The sequence below is a fragment of the Lygodium microphyllum genome, chromosome 15 (genome assembly GCF_053477565.2).
Source record: "Lygodium microphyllum isolate KBCC chromosome 15, Lygodium_microphyllum_v1.1.10, whole genome shotgun sequence".
Classification (NCBI taxonomy): Eukaryota; Viridiplantae; Streptophyta; class Polypodiopsida; order Schizaeales; family Lygodiaceae; genus Lygodium; species Lygodium microphyllum.
The window spans coordinates 53,806,361-53,822,549 of NC_141149.1; positions in this window are offsets into that span (position 1 = coordinate 53,806,361).

A 16,189-nucleotide genomic window follows, 5' to 3' on the forward strand; every position below is an offset into this window, starting at 1 on the left:
CATCCATTTTTTTTCAAAATCTATTTCGAGAAATCCAGATGGACCTCGTCGAACTGTTGCTCCAGCTCCTCCAAGTACCAGTTTGGACCAATACACATCGAATAGTATCATGGAGAAGCTACGGTAATCCACCGTAACAATACTTTGCAAGTTCCCAAAATACTCCATCCCATCCACAACCGTGTTTGGATCTGTTGCTCGTCGTGGACTCTCTTGCTCGAACCTTGCCATGATACCACAGTCCATTGTGGAGCGCATTTTGTCAATACGCTCCACGCGAAAATGCCGTCCGCGCGACCACGCTGCACTATATATTTTATACTGTACATTGAAACACTCAAATTAGATGTCGCATATAAATTTTAGGTACGACAGATTCTAAACCCCTCATCACCTTTGGACTACATCCCCTCGAGAATTCCCACTCCTCCATTGAGACCTCTATCCCTTCATGAGATGTTGCGGTCAAAGCTCCATGCAACCATCGCATTGACATGAACCGCGGCATATCCTCCATGCCTTCAGGATATCAAATCGATCGATGACGTGTACTATGTTAGAATTCAACTCGCACTTCCTCTCGATCTTGCCTAGTGATCTGGTGCTTGGCGAGCCACGTCTCCATAGTGGCATGGTGCAACATACAAAAGCAATTCACATTCTCTTCCGTTGAGGCATCCATTCTTTTTTCTACCCCATTTCCAACCTTTATATCTCCATTCAGTCTATTATCATCCTTCGGCAACCATAGCATTTCATTGTCTGGTTCCACCATTGGTAGCCATTGTGAAATATACACTAGCGCCTCAGACACCAACCAACCTTCAGCCATGCTACTTCTGGCCAAGCTCATTGTCGCACAAAGCCTTTCAGGGTTTTCATGAAGCACTCCAAGAAGAACATCCATCATGTATAGACAGGTCCAACAATCTCCACTTCATCTACAAGATGCACAAGAAGGTGGATTTGTATCATGAGCATGCTGGTGGGTAGATATTTCTCAAAGAGAGAGACCGTCTCCACTGCTCCTTGTCTCATGGATTCAATAGATGATGTCTTAATCTCCTTCTGTGAGATCCATTGCACCAAATTTTACAACCTGTAAATGGCCCCGTGTATTTTTGGAGTAAGACATCTTGCGATCGTGATCGGTAGTACAAATTGTCACAAATGAGAAACCATTATGAATAATGGCTACATTCCAAATATCAAAATACGCACGCCAATTACAATCCATTCATAGTACAAACCTAGCATATCTTATGCCAGTCATGAGATTTTAGCCCTGATAATTGGTCGTCTTTAGAAAATGCGGACCTGAGAGAACCCATCATACCCATCAGAGTGCGGATAGACTTGATTACTTGCTTCACAATGCGCTCTTCTTTAGTGGACAAAACCCAAGAATCATGAGGAAGCTGCATGCAACCATCAGTACTGGACTGCGGCCAAAGCGCCTCCATCTTATCTACCTCCTTCAAATCCATTCGTACCCCTATAGTGTCTCTCTTTCCTGTGATGTGGTCCCATAACAAGCTGTCCACATTCTTGAAAATATGCATGGGATCCAACAAGTGGTTGACCTATAAGTGGGTCCAATATGGCAACTCGTAGAAAACTGAGAACCGCTGCATTCCATTTGGATGTGAATCCGTGTGGACCATTTTCAGCTCGTACCAGCTAGCCGCATTCATACGTGTTGGAGGTCATCCAAGGAAACCTTCCCTGAGTTCATGATCCTCTGGCAAGAAAGCAGCGCATCCTTGATATACCATCTTCTTCATGGTTCGTGACCTTCGGGAGTCTAACTGTGGCCCGCATAATGGACATGCATGATAACGTGAGGTAACCAGACCTGTTCCAACACCACAACCTAGTGAATACTTACTTGAACGAGATAAAATATAGATATTACCAATGAGAACGGAGGCCTTCTCACCTGAGTACTCTCTAAATCCCAGAAAGTCATGCATCGTCCACATGAGAATGGCTCGAATATTGGCTGACCGCCGACCATCGCGCTTTCTCATATCTTGCATGATGACCCCCTCCTCCCACAAAATCTTAAGCTCATCGACTAATGGACGAAGATACACGTCCATATTTTTGACCTTGTAGCAGCCGTGGATGAGTAAGCTAAGGATGAGATGTCCTTTCTTCATAGAAATCCATGGAGGGATATTGTAGTTGACAAGGACTATAGGCCACACACTGTAAGAAGTTGAGCGTAGACCGAATGGGTTCACGCCATCCATTGAAAAACCGAGCCAAAGATTCCTTGGCTCTCAGGCAAAGCCTGGGAAGGTAGAGTCAATGTGGCTCCATGTGCGTGAATCTGCTGATATTCATTGAACTCCATCCGTGGACCTATTATGCGCATGCCACATTGTCAAGCTCGCCATGCCGGATGTACAAAACATGTGGTTTATGCGGGGGATAAGCGGATGGTTTGCCCTTGTAAGTCCTATTAATACATGTGAGCACCACACTTTGGACATGTCTCCATAGTCTCGTATTCTCCTCGAAACAGTATGCAATCGTTGATACATGCATGGATGTTATTGTAGTCCATGCCAAGCTTTCGTAAAACATGTCGTGCATCATCACGAGACTCAGGCATGGTATTTGTAGGTGGTAATATATGATATTTCAATAACCTGAAAAAAATCATAAAACACCTTGAAAAAGCACAAATGTTTGTAATAATAGTACCGAAAAAAAAATCAATGAAGCGTATGTACAAGATACCTGAACAACTCGGTCACACTTGTATCACTCCACCCGCATTTTACTTGCACACTTAAGAGTGCAAGCAGTGTCTTCAGCCGAGATACTCGGCACCCATCATATAATGCTATGGATGCTTCCTCTCTAAGCGGATCAGAAGTCTCGACATCCATGGGAGTCAATGCATCGATCATTGCCTCCATCTCACGCTCCAAGATTGTAGGTAGGTTTGGAAGGTTGTATGTCTCCTATGGCATTACCGGTATAGATTGGCCTTGCGAGTGGTGGATTGGCTCCTACACTCCATCCATCGCACGCCCACGTACTCTTCTAATTGGCCACAAAGGGTGCACTCCTTGGGACGAGACATCACCTCCCTGGATAGAAAATTTGCCAGCGAGACCCAATCTTATTGTATATGGTATTCAATTAGCTTGCGAGTACAATGCATGATTGATATTAAATTCAAATTACCGTTTGCTAAAAATCCGCAATCGCTTGATCAATGATCTTAGATTTGAAACTCGCCAAATTGTCGTACGTGTTCTATAGACAATCAATATTTTCGTCGAATTGCCAGCTTGCATTGAGAGCAAGGACATGGGACACGCTGATTAAGATACGCCTCACAATCTTGAACAACATGACATTCTTCGTTTTCCATTTTGTCTACGTTACAACAAACAATTTGTTTTTTTTATCATTCTTTTCTTTTCTTAGATTGTTATCCTCTCCTTCCATCTCTCTCTTTTTCTATGACCTAGCATATAGTATCATATAACACTAGTATTTAGTACCTAGTACTCAGTACCTAACACATAATATCATAGCATCTTAGTATCTAGTACCTAGTACTCTAGTATCATTGTGCCAAGTACCCAGTACTATGATACTATGTAGCAGGTGCTAGGGTACCCTCTCTTTCTCTCTTTCCCTATTAGGTTTAATATTTTTTTCTCTTTTTCTCTCTCCTCTCCCTATCTCATTTTTTCTATCTCCTCTCCCTCTCTCATTTCCCTTTCTCTCTTTCTCCCCCTCTCTCATTTCCTCTCTCTCCCTCACCCTAACCCTCTCTATCTCTCTTTCCCTATTAGGTTTAATGATTTTTCTCTTTTTCTCTCTCCTCTCTCTCTCTCTCTCATTTCCTTTTCTCTCTCCTCTCCCTCTCTCATTTCCCTTTCTCTCTTTCTCTCTCTCTCTCATTTCCTATCCCTCCCTCACCATGACCCTCTCTTTCTCTTTCTCTATTAGATTTAATGATTTTTTTCTCTTTTTCTCTCTCCTCTCCCTCTCTTATTTCCCTTTCTCTCTTTCTCTCCCTCTTATTTCCTCTCCCTCCCTCACCCTGACCCTCCCTTTCCCTCTTTTCCCATTAACACAAAATTAGTGAGTTTGGGAATCTCCCAATTCCCATTTTTTGAATACTAAAAAGGTGGCACCCGGATGACATGCCCATAAGTTTCTCAAAACCATATGATGTGACCTATCATTGGAAAGCGCTTGGAAAATGGAATCTATTAAGCTATAGAGCGCTCGATTTGGAGTTATAGTGTTCAAGTTATGATAAATCCAAAGATTTTGCCACGTGTCCCAAACTTATGGAAAATTCCCATATTCCCCAATATGATATTCATTAGGTTTAATGATCTTTCTCTCTTTTTCTCTCTCCTCTCTCTCATCCCCTTTTCTCTCTCCTCTCCCTCTCTCATTTCCTTTTCTCTCTTCCTCTCCCTCTCTGATTTCCTCTCCCTCCCTCGCCCTCACCCTCTCTTTCTCTCTTTCCCTATTAGGTTTAATGATTTTTTGTCTTTTTCTCTCTCCTCTCTTTCTCTCTTTCCCTATTAAGTTTAATGATTTTTCTATGTCTTTATGTCTCCTCTCTCTCTCTCTCTCATTTTTCTCTCTCCTCTCCCTCTCCCATTTTCTTTTCTCTCTTCCTCTCCCTCTCTCATTTCCTCTTCTTCCCTCGCCCTCACCCTCTCTTTCTCTTTTTCCCTATTAGGTTTAATGATTTCTCTCTCTCCTCTCTCTCTCTCATTTTTTTATCTCTCCTCTCCCTCTCTCATTTACCTTTCTCTCTTTCTCTCCCTCTCTCATTTCGTGTCCCTCCCTCACCCTGACCCTCTCTTTTTCTCTTTCTCTATTAGATTTAATATTTTTTCTATTTTTCTCTCTCCTCTCCCTCTCTCATTTTTTCTCTCTCCTCTTCCTGTCTCATTTCCCTTTCTTTCTTTCTCTCCCTCCCTCACCCTGACTCTCTCTTTCTCTATTTTTCCATTAAGTTTAATGATCTTTCTCTCTTTTTCTCTCTCCTCTCTCTCTCATTTCTTTTTCTCTCTCCTCTTCCTCTCTCATTTCATTTTCTCTCTTCCTCTCCCTCTCTCATTTCCTCTCCCTCCCTCGCCCTCACCCTCACCCACACCCTCTCTTTCTCTCTTTGCCTATTATGTTTAACATCTTATCTCTTTTTCTCTCTCCTCTCATTCTCTCTTTTCTTCTCTCTCCTCTCCCTCTCTCATTTCCTTTTGCTCTCTTCCTCTCCTTCTCTCATTTCTTCTCCCTCCCTCTCCCTCTCTCATTCCCTCTCCCTCTCCCTCTCTCATTTTCTCTCTCTCTTCCTCTCCCTCCCTCTCTCATTTCCTCTCCCCCTCCCTCTCCTATTTCCTCCCTCTCCCTCTCTTTAATTTCCCTCTCCCTTGTCAAGATTGTGGGAGAGAAGGAAGGAGTCTCACTTGTAGCTTTCTTGCTTGCACAATGGGGGAATACACACAAGGGTGGAGGCTGAAAACAGTTTTCCTCTTCTTAGTTGTGTAAGCCAAAAGAACTCTAGTACAAAGAAATAGAAGAACCCTCTATATGGGTCTCAAACCAAACTCAACTAACTAAGGTGGCATACTAACTGAGCCAAGAACTAGAGTAGATAAGGATAGCTATCATGAAGCTATTATTCATGGGCGGTGTATCAACCGCGTCTGCAACTGACAAGTCGGTGACATAAATACACAACGGTCACCCTGGCGTATCACGAGTGGAGCTCGATATCTCAACACTCCCCCTCAAGCTCAATCCCAATTCTTGCACACCAAGCAGGTCTCTGAACTTGCGCAGCTTCTCTGCGCCCAATGCCTTCGTGAATATGTCAGTTACCTGATCCTCTGTGCTGACATAAACTAGATCAATAAGACCTAGTAAAACCCTCTCTCGCACATAGTGATAATGCACCTCAATGTGCTTTGTTCTAGCATGATAGACTGGGTTATTTGCCAAGTGTATACTACTCATATTGTCACAATAAATGACAACTGGCCCATCTGTAGACTGATGCATATCATAAAGTAGCTTATGCAACCAAGCAACCTCATATGCAGCCATTGCTGCACCCCTGTACTCAGCCTCTGTGCTCGACAAGGCAACTGTAGGCTGTTTCTTGCCCCTCCAAGTGACTGCAGCACTCCCAAAAGAGAACACATATCCACTGGTAGATCGTCTATCAGAAATACTACCAGCCCAATCAGCATCAGTGTATCCATGCAACTGTATCTGAACCCCAGTCTCATAAAATAGTCCATACTGCAATGTGGACTTCACATACCTGAGTATGCGTCTAGCTGCATCCAAATGCGGTTTCCTTGGAGCCTGCATAAACTGACTTACCAATCCAACAGCATAGCTCAAATCTGGCCTGGTAATAGTCATATAAATCAAGCTTCCTACTATGCGTCTGTACATAGTAGGGTCTTCCAGAAGCTCACTTGCATCTGCGCTCAGCTTCACATTCTGCTCCAAAGGAACTGAAATAGGCTTACAGCCTGTCATCCCATATTTGGACAGCATGTCCAATCCATACTGCCTCTGCAAGAGCTGTATCCCACTTGGTGATCTAATCACCTCAATGCCCAAGAAATAACGCAGCTCTCCCAAATCCTTCATCTCAAACTTCTGCTTCAATAGCATTTTCACATGAAGGATATCTTTATCACTGTCACTTGTCATAATCAAATCATCAACATAAATGACAAGTAGCATAATACCTTTCTCTGTTTTTCTCACATAAAGTGAGAAATCTGCCTTGGAAATCTGAAAGCCAATAGTGACAAGGTACTGTCCTATCTTGTCAGACCATGCTCTAGGTGCTTGCTTCAAGCCATACAAGGCTTTCTTCAACCTGCAAACAAACTCAGGATGAACAGCATGCACATAACCTGGTGGCTGCTCCATATAGACCTCTTCTTGCAAATCACCATGCAAGAAGGCATTTTTTACATTCATCTGATGTAAAGACCATCCCTTTGATGCAGCCATAGCAATGACTGCTCTTACGGTTGCCATCCTTGCAACCGGACTGAATGTTTCTTCATAGTCAATGCCATATGTTTGTGCATACCCCTTGACTACTAATCTTGCCTTGTATCTGTTCACAGAACCATCTGCATTGTGCTTCACCTTATAAACCCACTTACAGCCAATTGCATTTTTACCTTTAGGCAAAGGTACCAATTCCCATGTAGCATTTGCTTCCAAGGCATCCATTTCTTCATCCATGGCTTTCTCCCATTTTTATTTTCCCATGGCTTGCTCAAAAGATGTGGGTTCTGGTTCCTGTATCACTTTGACCATATATGCATAGTGAATGGCTGTAAATCCATCATATTTCAGCCTATCCACAGGATACCTAGCTCTGGTAGACCTGCGCAAAGTAGGTTCACTCCCAGGTGCTCTCAAAACATCCCTGGTCTTCCTTACTCCAGGTGTAACAATAGAAGGAATACCCAACTCATCATCAATGCTCTGTTCTGAGCCATTGGATTCACCATCCACATAAGAGTGACCTGCATTCACATCAAACATGGGCTGATCAACCTTCTCTTTTCCTTTTCGTGATACCTGCATACCACTATCTGCATTGCTTTGAGAAGATTCTCCTGATCTCAATCTGCCTGTCTATGGCGAAGAATGTGAACCATTGCTAGAGGACGCTCCAGGTCCACTAATATTTTGTGACTGCTGCTGTGAATTCTGTGCAGCATTACCATTTTGTGCATCTACATCATCAATCACATTTACTAGTTTATACCAGCTACTCATCTCATCAAAAACATCTCTGCTCACTGTAAACTTACGAGTAGAAGGGTTATAGCATCTATACCCTTTTTGCTGCAGAGAGTAACCAATAAAGATGCACTTCTCAGCTTTTGGATCCAACTTGGATCTCAGCTCATCTGGCACATGTACATAGGAAATGCAACCAAAAATTTTCAAATGAGAAATATCTGGTTTCCTACTAGTATACCTCTCCTCTGGAGTCATTCCATGTATTGCTGCAGTGGGAGTCCTGTTCATTATGTAGACTGCTGTAGCAACTGCTTCAGCCCAATAAAAATCTGGCAAGTCTTTTTCATTGAGCATGGCACGAGATACCTCTCCAATATGCATGTTTTTCCTTTCTGCAATTCCATTTTGTTGTGGGGTATAACTGCATGAATATTGCTGCTTTATGCCATGCTCCTGCAAGAACTTTGCAAACTCATTTGAGAGGTACTCTCCCCCTCCATCTGACCTTAGGCATTTTATTTGCAGACCTGTTTCTTTTTCAGCCATAGCTTTAAGGGTTTTGAAATGCCCAAAAACTTCACTTTTCTTTTTCATAAAATACACCCAAACTTTTCTGCTATAGTCATCAATAAAAGTGACAAAATAATGACAGCCTCCAAGAGATGCAGCTTTAGTAGTCCACACATCAGAGTGGATTAATTCCAATGGCTTCTCACTCTCTTGAACATGTCTAGCAAATGGTTTCCTTGCCTGTTTTCCAAACTGACAGGCTTCACATACCTTATGCATTTCTGCAACCTTGAATTTTGGCAATCCTGCAACAATATTTTGGGCCTACATTGATTTAAGTCGCTATACATTAACATGACCAATGCGTTTATGCCAGATATCAATATCTACAACTACAGCGGTCCCATGTGCAAACATTGCTACACTCAATTCAGACATGTCTGCATCCAACGTAAACATTATGCCATTCTTCTTTCCTTTTGCTATCAAGCGACCTTTATTTTTCATATCCTCAACAAAGCATCCATGAGGATTAAATCTGACCTGCAAGCCCTGCTCAACCATTTGACCGACACAAACCAGATTCTTGGTGATATTCGGGACATGAAATACATCGGACAGGTATTTCTTTGTCCCATCCTGCATAGACAAGGAAATTTTTCCAATCTGCACAATAGGATGTGCAGTATCATCACCAGTCTCCATAAATCCTGGTTTTTCCGTTTTCCTTGCATCCTCCATCCATTCTGCATGACCTGTCATGTGGTTTGATGCACCTGAGTCAACATACCATACATCATTGCTTTCTTCTGCACTTGTCACAGAATTGTTCATGTGCTGCACCATAAACAAGTGCTCATTTCTGTCATCACCCTGTCTACTAGAAGATGCATAATTTCCTTGTTGCAGTTTTCCATTCATGATGTCATTCTGCTTTTTATAGCAGTCTTTAGCCATATGACCCATTTTACCACAATAGTAGCATTCAACATTACTGTTTGCATTTTGGCCTCTTTGCCATCCACCACGACCTCTTTGGCTCCCCCTGCCTCTAGAGTTACCACGTCCTCCTCCGTAGGACTGGTTTTCTTGAGTTTGCTGCATATTCTGATTTCTACCACGGCCTCCAAATCGGCCTCCTCTACCTCTGCCTCTACCTCTTCCAGCATTTGAGTAGAAGACAGCTTCTTTTGAAGTTCCTCCTGAAGAAGATGCACCACCATTTCTCTGCTCCTCAGAAATTAGAAGAGCAATCAACTCCTCAAAATCAGGAAATCTTTCACAGACGGAAATGGATGTTCGGAACTATGCATAATCCTTTCCTAGACCATTCAAGGTCACGGAAACTAAATCATCATCTTCCACTGGCGACCCAATGGAAGCAAGTGCATCTGCAATCTTCTTCACCTTCATGTGGTAGTCATTGATGCTCATATTTTCTCTTTGCACATTGTGCAACTCTTGCTTGAGCTGCATTTTTCTAGCTTGCGTATTTGTGCTATACATCTTTGACAGAGTATCCCATGCCTCCTTTGGCATACTTGCATCCTGAATATGCACAATCATAGAGTCTGAAATGCTGATAGACAGCCAGTACATAACTTTCCTGGCTCTCTCATGCCATGCTTTGAATGCCTGCATTTGCTGTTGATTGGGAACATCAGGAAGAACTGGTTATTCTTCATTTCCTGCAACAAATTCCCAATATCCTTTTCCCATAAGGAAATTTGTCATTCTAAACTTCCATGCTTGGAAGTTGTTCTTGTCAAGCTTTTCAGTGACAATCTGTGAAAGAGAATCAGATGCCATTACAGAAGACTGCAAAAACCACAGCTTCACCCTCACAAGGGAAAATCTGCAAAACTGGCGAAAGTGGTATTTGACCACACAGTCACTTCCTAGTGACGATTTTGCATCAACAGGCAACATGGATGATTCTGTAACTCCCAATGTCTCTGCGCACAAGCATACAATGCAATCTTTACAGTAACTATTCACCGACCTGTAGAACAGTGGCTGCACAGCATAAAACTGGGCCTTTTTCTGAGTGCGTGCAGAAAACTTCCGCCTCCAAAACAGGCCCCGAAATGGCCTCAAATAAAAAAAACAGGGTCGCCAAGAGCTAAAGCTCTATCCCACAGCATATACTACCCTCTTGCTTCACCGCGAAGGGCGTCTCAACCTGAGACAATGCACTCTTGCAATTTCCGGCTGTGCTACCTGCAGAGATCTGCTCCCAAAACAGAAAATGAAAGCAACACTGCTCCTCTTACCAGAACACCGCGAGCTTGGCTTGCTTTCTTGAGCTCCTTACCACGAACAAGGCTCTGATACAATGTCAAGATTGTGGGAGAGAAGGAAGGAGTCTCACTTGTAGCTTTCTTGCTTGCACAATGGGGGAATACACACAAGGGTGGAGGCTGAAAACAGTTTTCCTCTTCTTAGTTGTGTAAGCCAAAAGAACTCTAGTACAAAGAAATAGAAGAACCCTCTATATGGGTCTCAAACCAAACTCAACTAACTAAGGTGGCATACTAACTGAGCCAAGAACTAGAGTAGATAAGGATAGCTATCATGTAGCTATTATTCATGGTCGGTGTATCAACCACGTCTGCAACTGACAAGTCGGTGACATAAATACACAACGGTCACCCTGGCGTATCACGAGTGGAGCTCGATATCTCAACATCCCTCTCCCTCATTTCTTCTCCCTCTCTCATGATATACAAATTATACAAAAAATAAATAAAAAAGAGAGAGAATACACTCTCCCTCCCTCTCGTTCTCTCATTTCATTCCCCTCCCTCTTCCATTACCTCCCTCTCCCTCTCCCTCCCTCTCTTTCTCTCTCTCTCTCCCTCCCTCCCCCTCCCTCCCCCTCCCTCTCCCTCTCCCTCTCTTTCTCTCTCATTTTCTCTCCCTCTCTCAATATATATACACAAATCATATAAGCAAAAGTAAAAGAGAGAGAGAATGCACTCTCCCTCCCTCTCCCTCTCTTATTTCCTCCCCATCCCTCTCCCTATGCCTCTCCCTCTCTCATTTCCTCCCCATCCCTCTCCCTCTCCCTCTCTCATTTCCTCCCCCCTCCCTCTTCCTCTCTTTCTCTTTCTCTTTCTCTCCCCCTCTCTTTGTCTTTCTCCCTCTCCCTCCCTCTCCCTCTCCCTCTCTTTCTCTCTCATTTCCTCTCCAAAACAAGCAAAAGAAGAAGAGAATGAACTCACCGATGAGATATGGAGAGGGTTTGACGGCTCCTCTTCACGATGAAGGCTCCTCCTCTCCTTCGCGAACGGCAGCAGTGGCGGTGACGGCGGCAAGCCTTCTTCCTCTCCCTCTCTCACCCTATGCAAGACAGTTGCTCTCTCTTGCGCTCTCCCTCTCGAAATGTCTCACTAAAACGCGCGAAATGAAACACGCTCAGGTTTCGGCCTGTTTTTTTTCCCTGTGGGGCGCAAATAGCGACACCGCTATTCCTGGGTTGCTACCTGCCGTCACGCTATACCTCTCTTTTCTTGTCGATGGTCAGCAATAAGAGTACATGAGAACTATACGTAGTATATTCGAATATGAGGGTCTCCACAGGGGATGTTTAGAATGATTATCATTTTCTTTTTGTAGGATTCATGTTCTTATGATGTTTTGGGACAACCCTTTATCATTGAAGTATGAATTGAAACAAAGTTATATGCATATGCACGGTGTCGTGATGTTATGAGGACATAGTGTGAAAAAGTATGGAATGCATCATCCGACTTCTTTATTGATCTAGAGAGTTAATGTGATCTGAGCCATTAGTAGTAGTGTGAGTTGCATGGATTATCCAAAAATACTAGACTTTTAGATCATTTTAGTCTATTTTCTATATTATTTATTGTACAAATACGAAAAATTAGTTTAAAAAAGCTTCTAGATTAGGATGGCATACAAAAAGCTAGTTGCTTTTTCAGTTAGTTAGGAGATTTTTCATAAAAAAGACAGATTGACAAAATCATGTGTGTCGCGATCGTTGTAAACAGGCTGAAAATTGCAGATTGAACAAAAAGAAGGAGTGATCTAGGAGATCCATGACCAAGTGTCTATGTCCTAGGGTTTTACCCCCCCTTTCGGAGCCAACGGAGCCATCAAATTTGGGTTCTGAGCAGCAGAGAAGGAGCTATATTTTTTTATGCACGTTTTGTTCTACGAAGAAGCTCCATGAGATCTAATGCCTGGAGATTGCTTCTCAGTAGTGCGAAGATTCCATGTTCTTTCAATACATATTGATTCAATTCATTGTGATTTGTTTTTGTAATGTGTACCACTTGGGTATTCTCTATCTTCGCTTCCATCTCCTATCTCTACTTTCTTCTACTTCTGATCCTCGGTGGATTCGATCTTTCGACAAAAACCCCTCCGACATTGGTGAACCCGATGTGAAAGGTCGTCACATAGAAGAAGGAAAGATAAGATGGGAGAGCCTTCAAATACAATCTTCAGTGATGTTTTACAACAGTTGGTGCAAAATATGAATATGCTTATGCAGGTACAACATCAATAACATGTGATGCAAGCTTCAGCTCAAATAGAAAGTGTTGTGATGAATGCTTTGCAAGCACTTGAGTGTGAGGTGAAGTTACTCAATGGTAGGAATGTATCTGCATATGTACATACCTATGCTCAGAAGATGGAATTGTTTGGAGTGGCTAAATCTACATGGAGCCGGTATTTCGTATGCATTACTATTCATGAACTGAAAGCACGGATTACTGAATTATACTTGCAGGATGCTGACTCGGTAGCCTTCAAGAAGACACTCAGGGAAGAATTTTATATTGAGGATACCAATTTGATTACGTGCAAGACTTTTCAGGAGTGGGTTATACAATCCAATAAGGGTCTTCTGGCTACATAATTGTTAAGAGAATTTGAAAGTCGATTTGAGCAATTGGATCTCACAAAACAACAAGCTCTTGCAAGTTAGAAAATTGAATTGTTTCTATAGACAGTTGATCATGAGCTTCAAGAGAAGCTTGATGATTTGCTGGAGGATCAGACTATAGAGACAGGTTTGAAAACAAAGTGGAGACATGTCAAGGAAGCTGTTACTGCACTTGTCAAAAAGCATAGAAGAAGAGAAAGATTGCAAGTCTCTAGCTTGCCCACTATTATGGGCAAAACAGTTGAAGTATCTAGTAAGCCACATGCTTCTGTGGCTAACCCTATGGTTGTACCTACTATTGTTTCCTCTGTTAGGGAGGATGTCTTAGATGAATTGGTCAAAGGGATGGGGGATCTTCAATTGAATGTTGTAAAATTGGACGAAAAAGGACAAGAGGAAAGGGGACGGGCAACAGTCCCTAAGCCTGGAAAAAGATGTATGTGGTGTGACAATTTGCAGCACGAGAGAAAGGATTGTGCTACCTATTAGGAGGCCTTGGCACGACAACTTATCTTTTGGAAAGATAGCAAGACCCATGCACAAGAAATGGGATTGCCTCTTGCTTTGAATTTTGGAAAGGAAGGTATGCAAAAGTTATTAGGAGAATTGGTTGTCCGAAATGCTTATGTGACGGTACATGCTTCTACTTTTGGTCTACAGTTGGATAGAATACATGGCCAAGTGATGGTTGGTCCAAAGACTTATATATGGATACATACTTTACATGCAGCTGAAAAGAGAAAGGTCATTGATAGTGAAATGTCTCATGCAAGGCAAGACATTCATGGCATAACTGGTTGGGAATCACTGGTAGATGCATATTCAATGTATGCATATTTAGCAAAGGTACAAAACACGGATGTACTTGTGGAAGAAAAATGAAAAAGAGATGAAGATATTGCAGGGACATCTAAAAGAATGACAAGAAGAACTGTGGATCATCCTAAAGCTACAAATTAGCCACCTCCCAAGCATGTTATGGAAGAGATCAATCAAGAGCAAAAACAGGATAACAAACAAGAGGGCAAAAATGAGGGCAAGTAGCCAGGATATAAGTTACAATTTGGCATTGAGACAGCCACAAATCTTAAGAAGGTTCTTGAAGAACGGATCTTAGACAGTCGGGTGGAATTTACCTTGGGAGAGGTGTTTGGCATTGCCAAGCAAGAATTTCATGATGAGATCATTGACATAATTAAAAGGAAGTGTCAGTTTCTTGGTGATACCACTAGTGCATTGCTGCAATTTGAAGAGGAAACTAGTTTGTTGGGTATTCAGGCTGAATATGAGCATGAAGTAAGTACATGATTATCTATGCAAGATGCTACTAATCAATGGATAGCATGTGGAAAAGAGAAGAAAGTGGCTGAAAATGCATTGTCTTGTAGCAATATGCATGGTGGGGTAAGGCAAATGCAACAATATGGAGAAGAGACTCTAGGATTTATTCCTCGAAGTCACTACACAAGAAATCATTGGGCTAGAGCTACCACTGAAATGGTAGTGAAAATAGGGGAGCGTGAAACTCCTTGTGTTGCTTTATGTGACCATGGGTTTGAGATAAATGTCATTGAGCTTGGATTGTATGAAAATGGTGCATGGCCTATAGACACTGATCATGGTTGGTGAATGAGGACTGCAAATCATTCTTCAGGGAAGCTCTATGCTACATGTCCTAATGTAAAAGTGACAATTGGTGATGTATAGGAAGAGAAACACTTCTTTGTGCAAGATAATTCCTCATACGCAGTGATTTTGGGACAGCCCTATATTACAGGTGTGCATATGGAAACAAAGGTGCTTGATGATGGTTTTGCTTATGCAAGAGTCAGAAGCAAGGATGGGAGAAAAGCAGTCCAATTTCTTACTGTTTGTGTTAATCATCCTAGAAATCGGGATATGCTTTGAGAGTCTCCTTTGGTTCCAAATGCAAGGGAATTCAAAGATCTGGATTTTCATTAAGCACTGTTGTAATGCGGGGCTACAGTAGTAATGTTCAGTGAGTGTACTTGCCTCTTGATGAAATGAAGCATGTATTTACTATTGGTAATTCTTAGTTTATAGCAAACAATTCATGTTGGTTTAAGCCTATGGAAGCTATGTGTAGGGCTGAACGCATATCTATGAAATGGGCTATTAAGAAACTGAGAGCATTGGGGTTGTTAGCTGAAAATGATGGCATTTCACGCATCTTTTATGGGCTGAATATTATTGACACTATGGCTGAAATTTCAGCAACTATACATGTAGAAAATATGGCTTAAAACAGAGTGTTGTCAGTATGTTCTTTGGATATGTATGATGTTATAGCATTGTTTGCTCATCAGAAGGATTACAATGGGGGGCTAAAGCACTTGTAGAGACAAAGTACAAGACAATTGACAAAAAGGTGAAACCAATTGCTTTGCCACTTCCACCAGAGAGCGAGGGTATGTATGAAAAAGTTTCAAGGTAGCCAAGCTTACGGGATCCTAAAGCTATAGGTCATCAGTTTACATCTGAAACATTATAGGAATTGAAAGTTGGTGCAAAAGGGTTTCTTTTGCCTACTGAGAGAGACTATTTTATGCAGATGTTGGCTAGACATGGGAAGACATTTGCATTTCAACCAAGTGAAATAGGTTGTGTGGATCCAAATGTTGTCTCTCCTATGGTCATATTTGCTATGCCATATGTACCATGGAACTTGAGGCCTATTCCAGTGCCTAAAGCTTACTTGCCAAAGCTGATGGATTTGCTAAATGAAAAGATTCACATGAAGATCTTGGAGCCTTCTTCAGCCCTGTAATCAAATCGTTGGTTTACTGTGCCCAAAAAGAATGGGGCTTTGAGATTTATTCAAGACATGCAACCAGTCAATAAAGTGACCATAAGAAATGTGGGTGCAGGTCCTGTGGTTGATGAATTTGCAGAGGCTTTTGCAGGTAGAGTGATCTATTCTTTGGGTGATCTTTACTCGAGTTATGATTAGTTTCAGCTTGC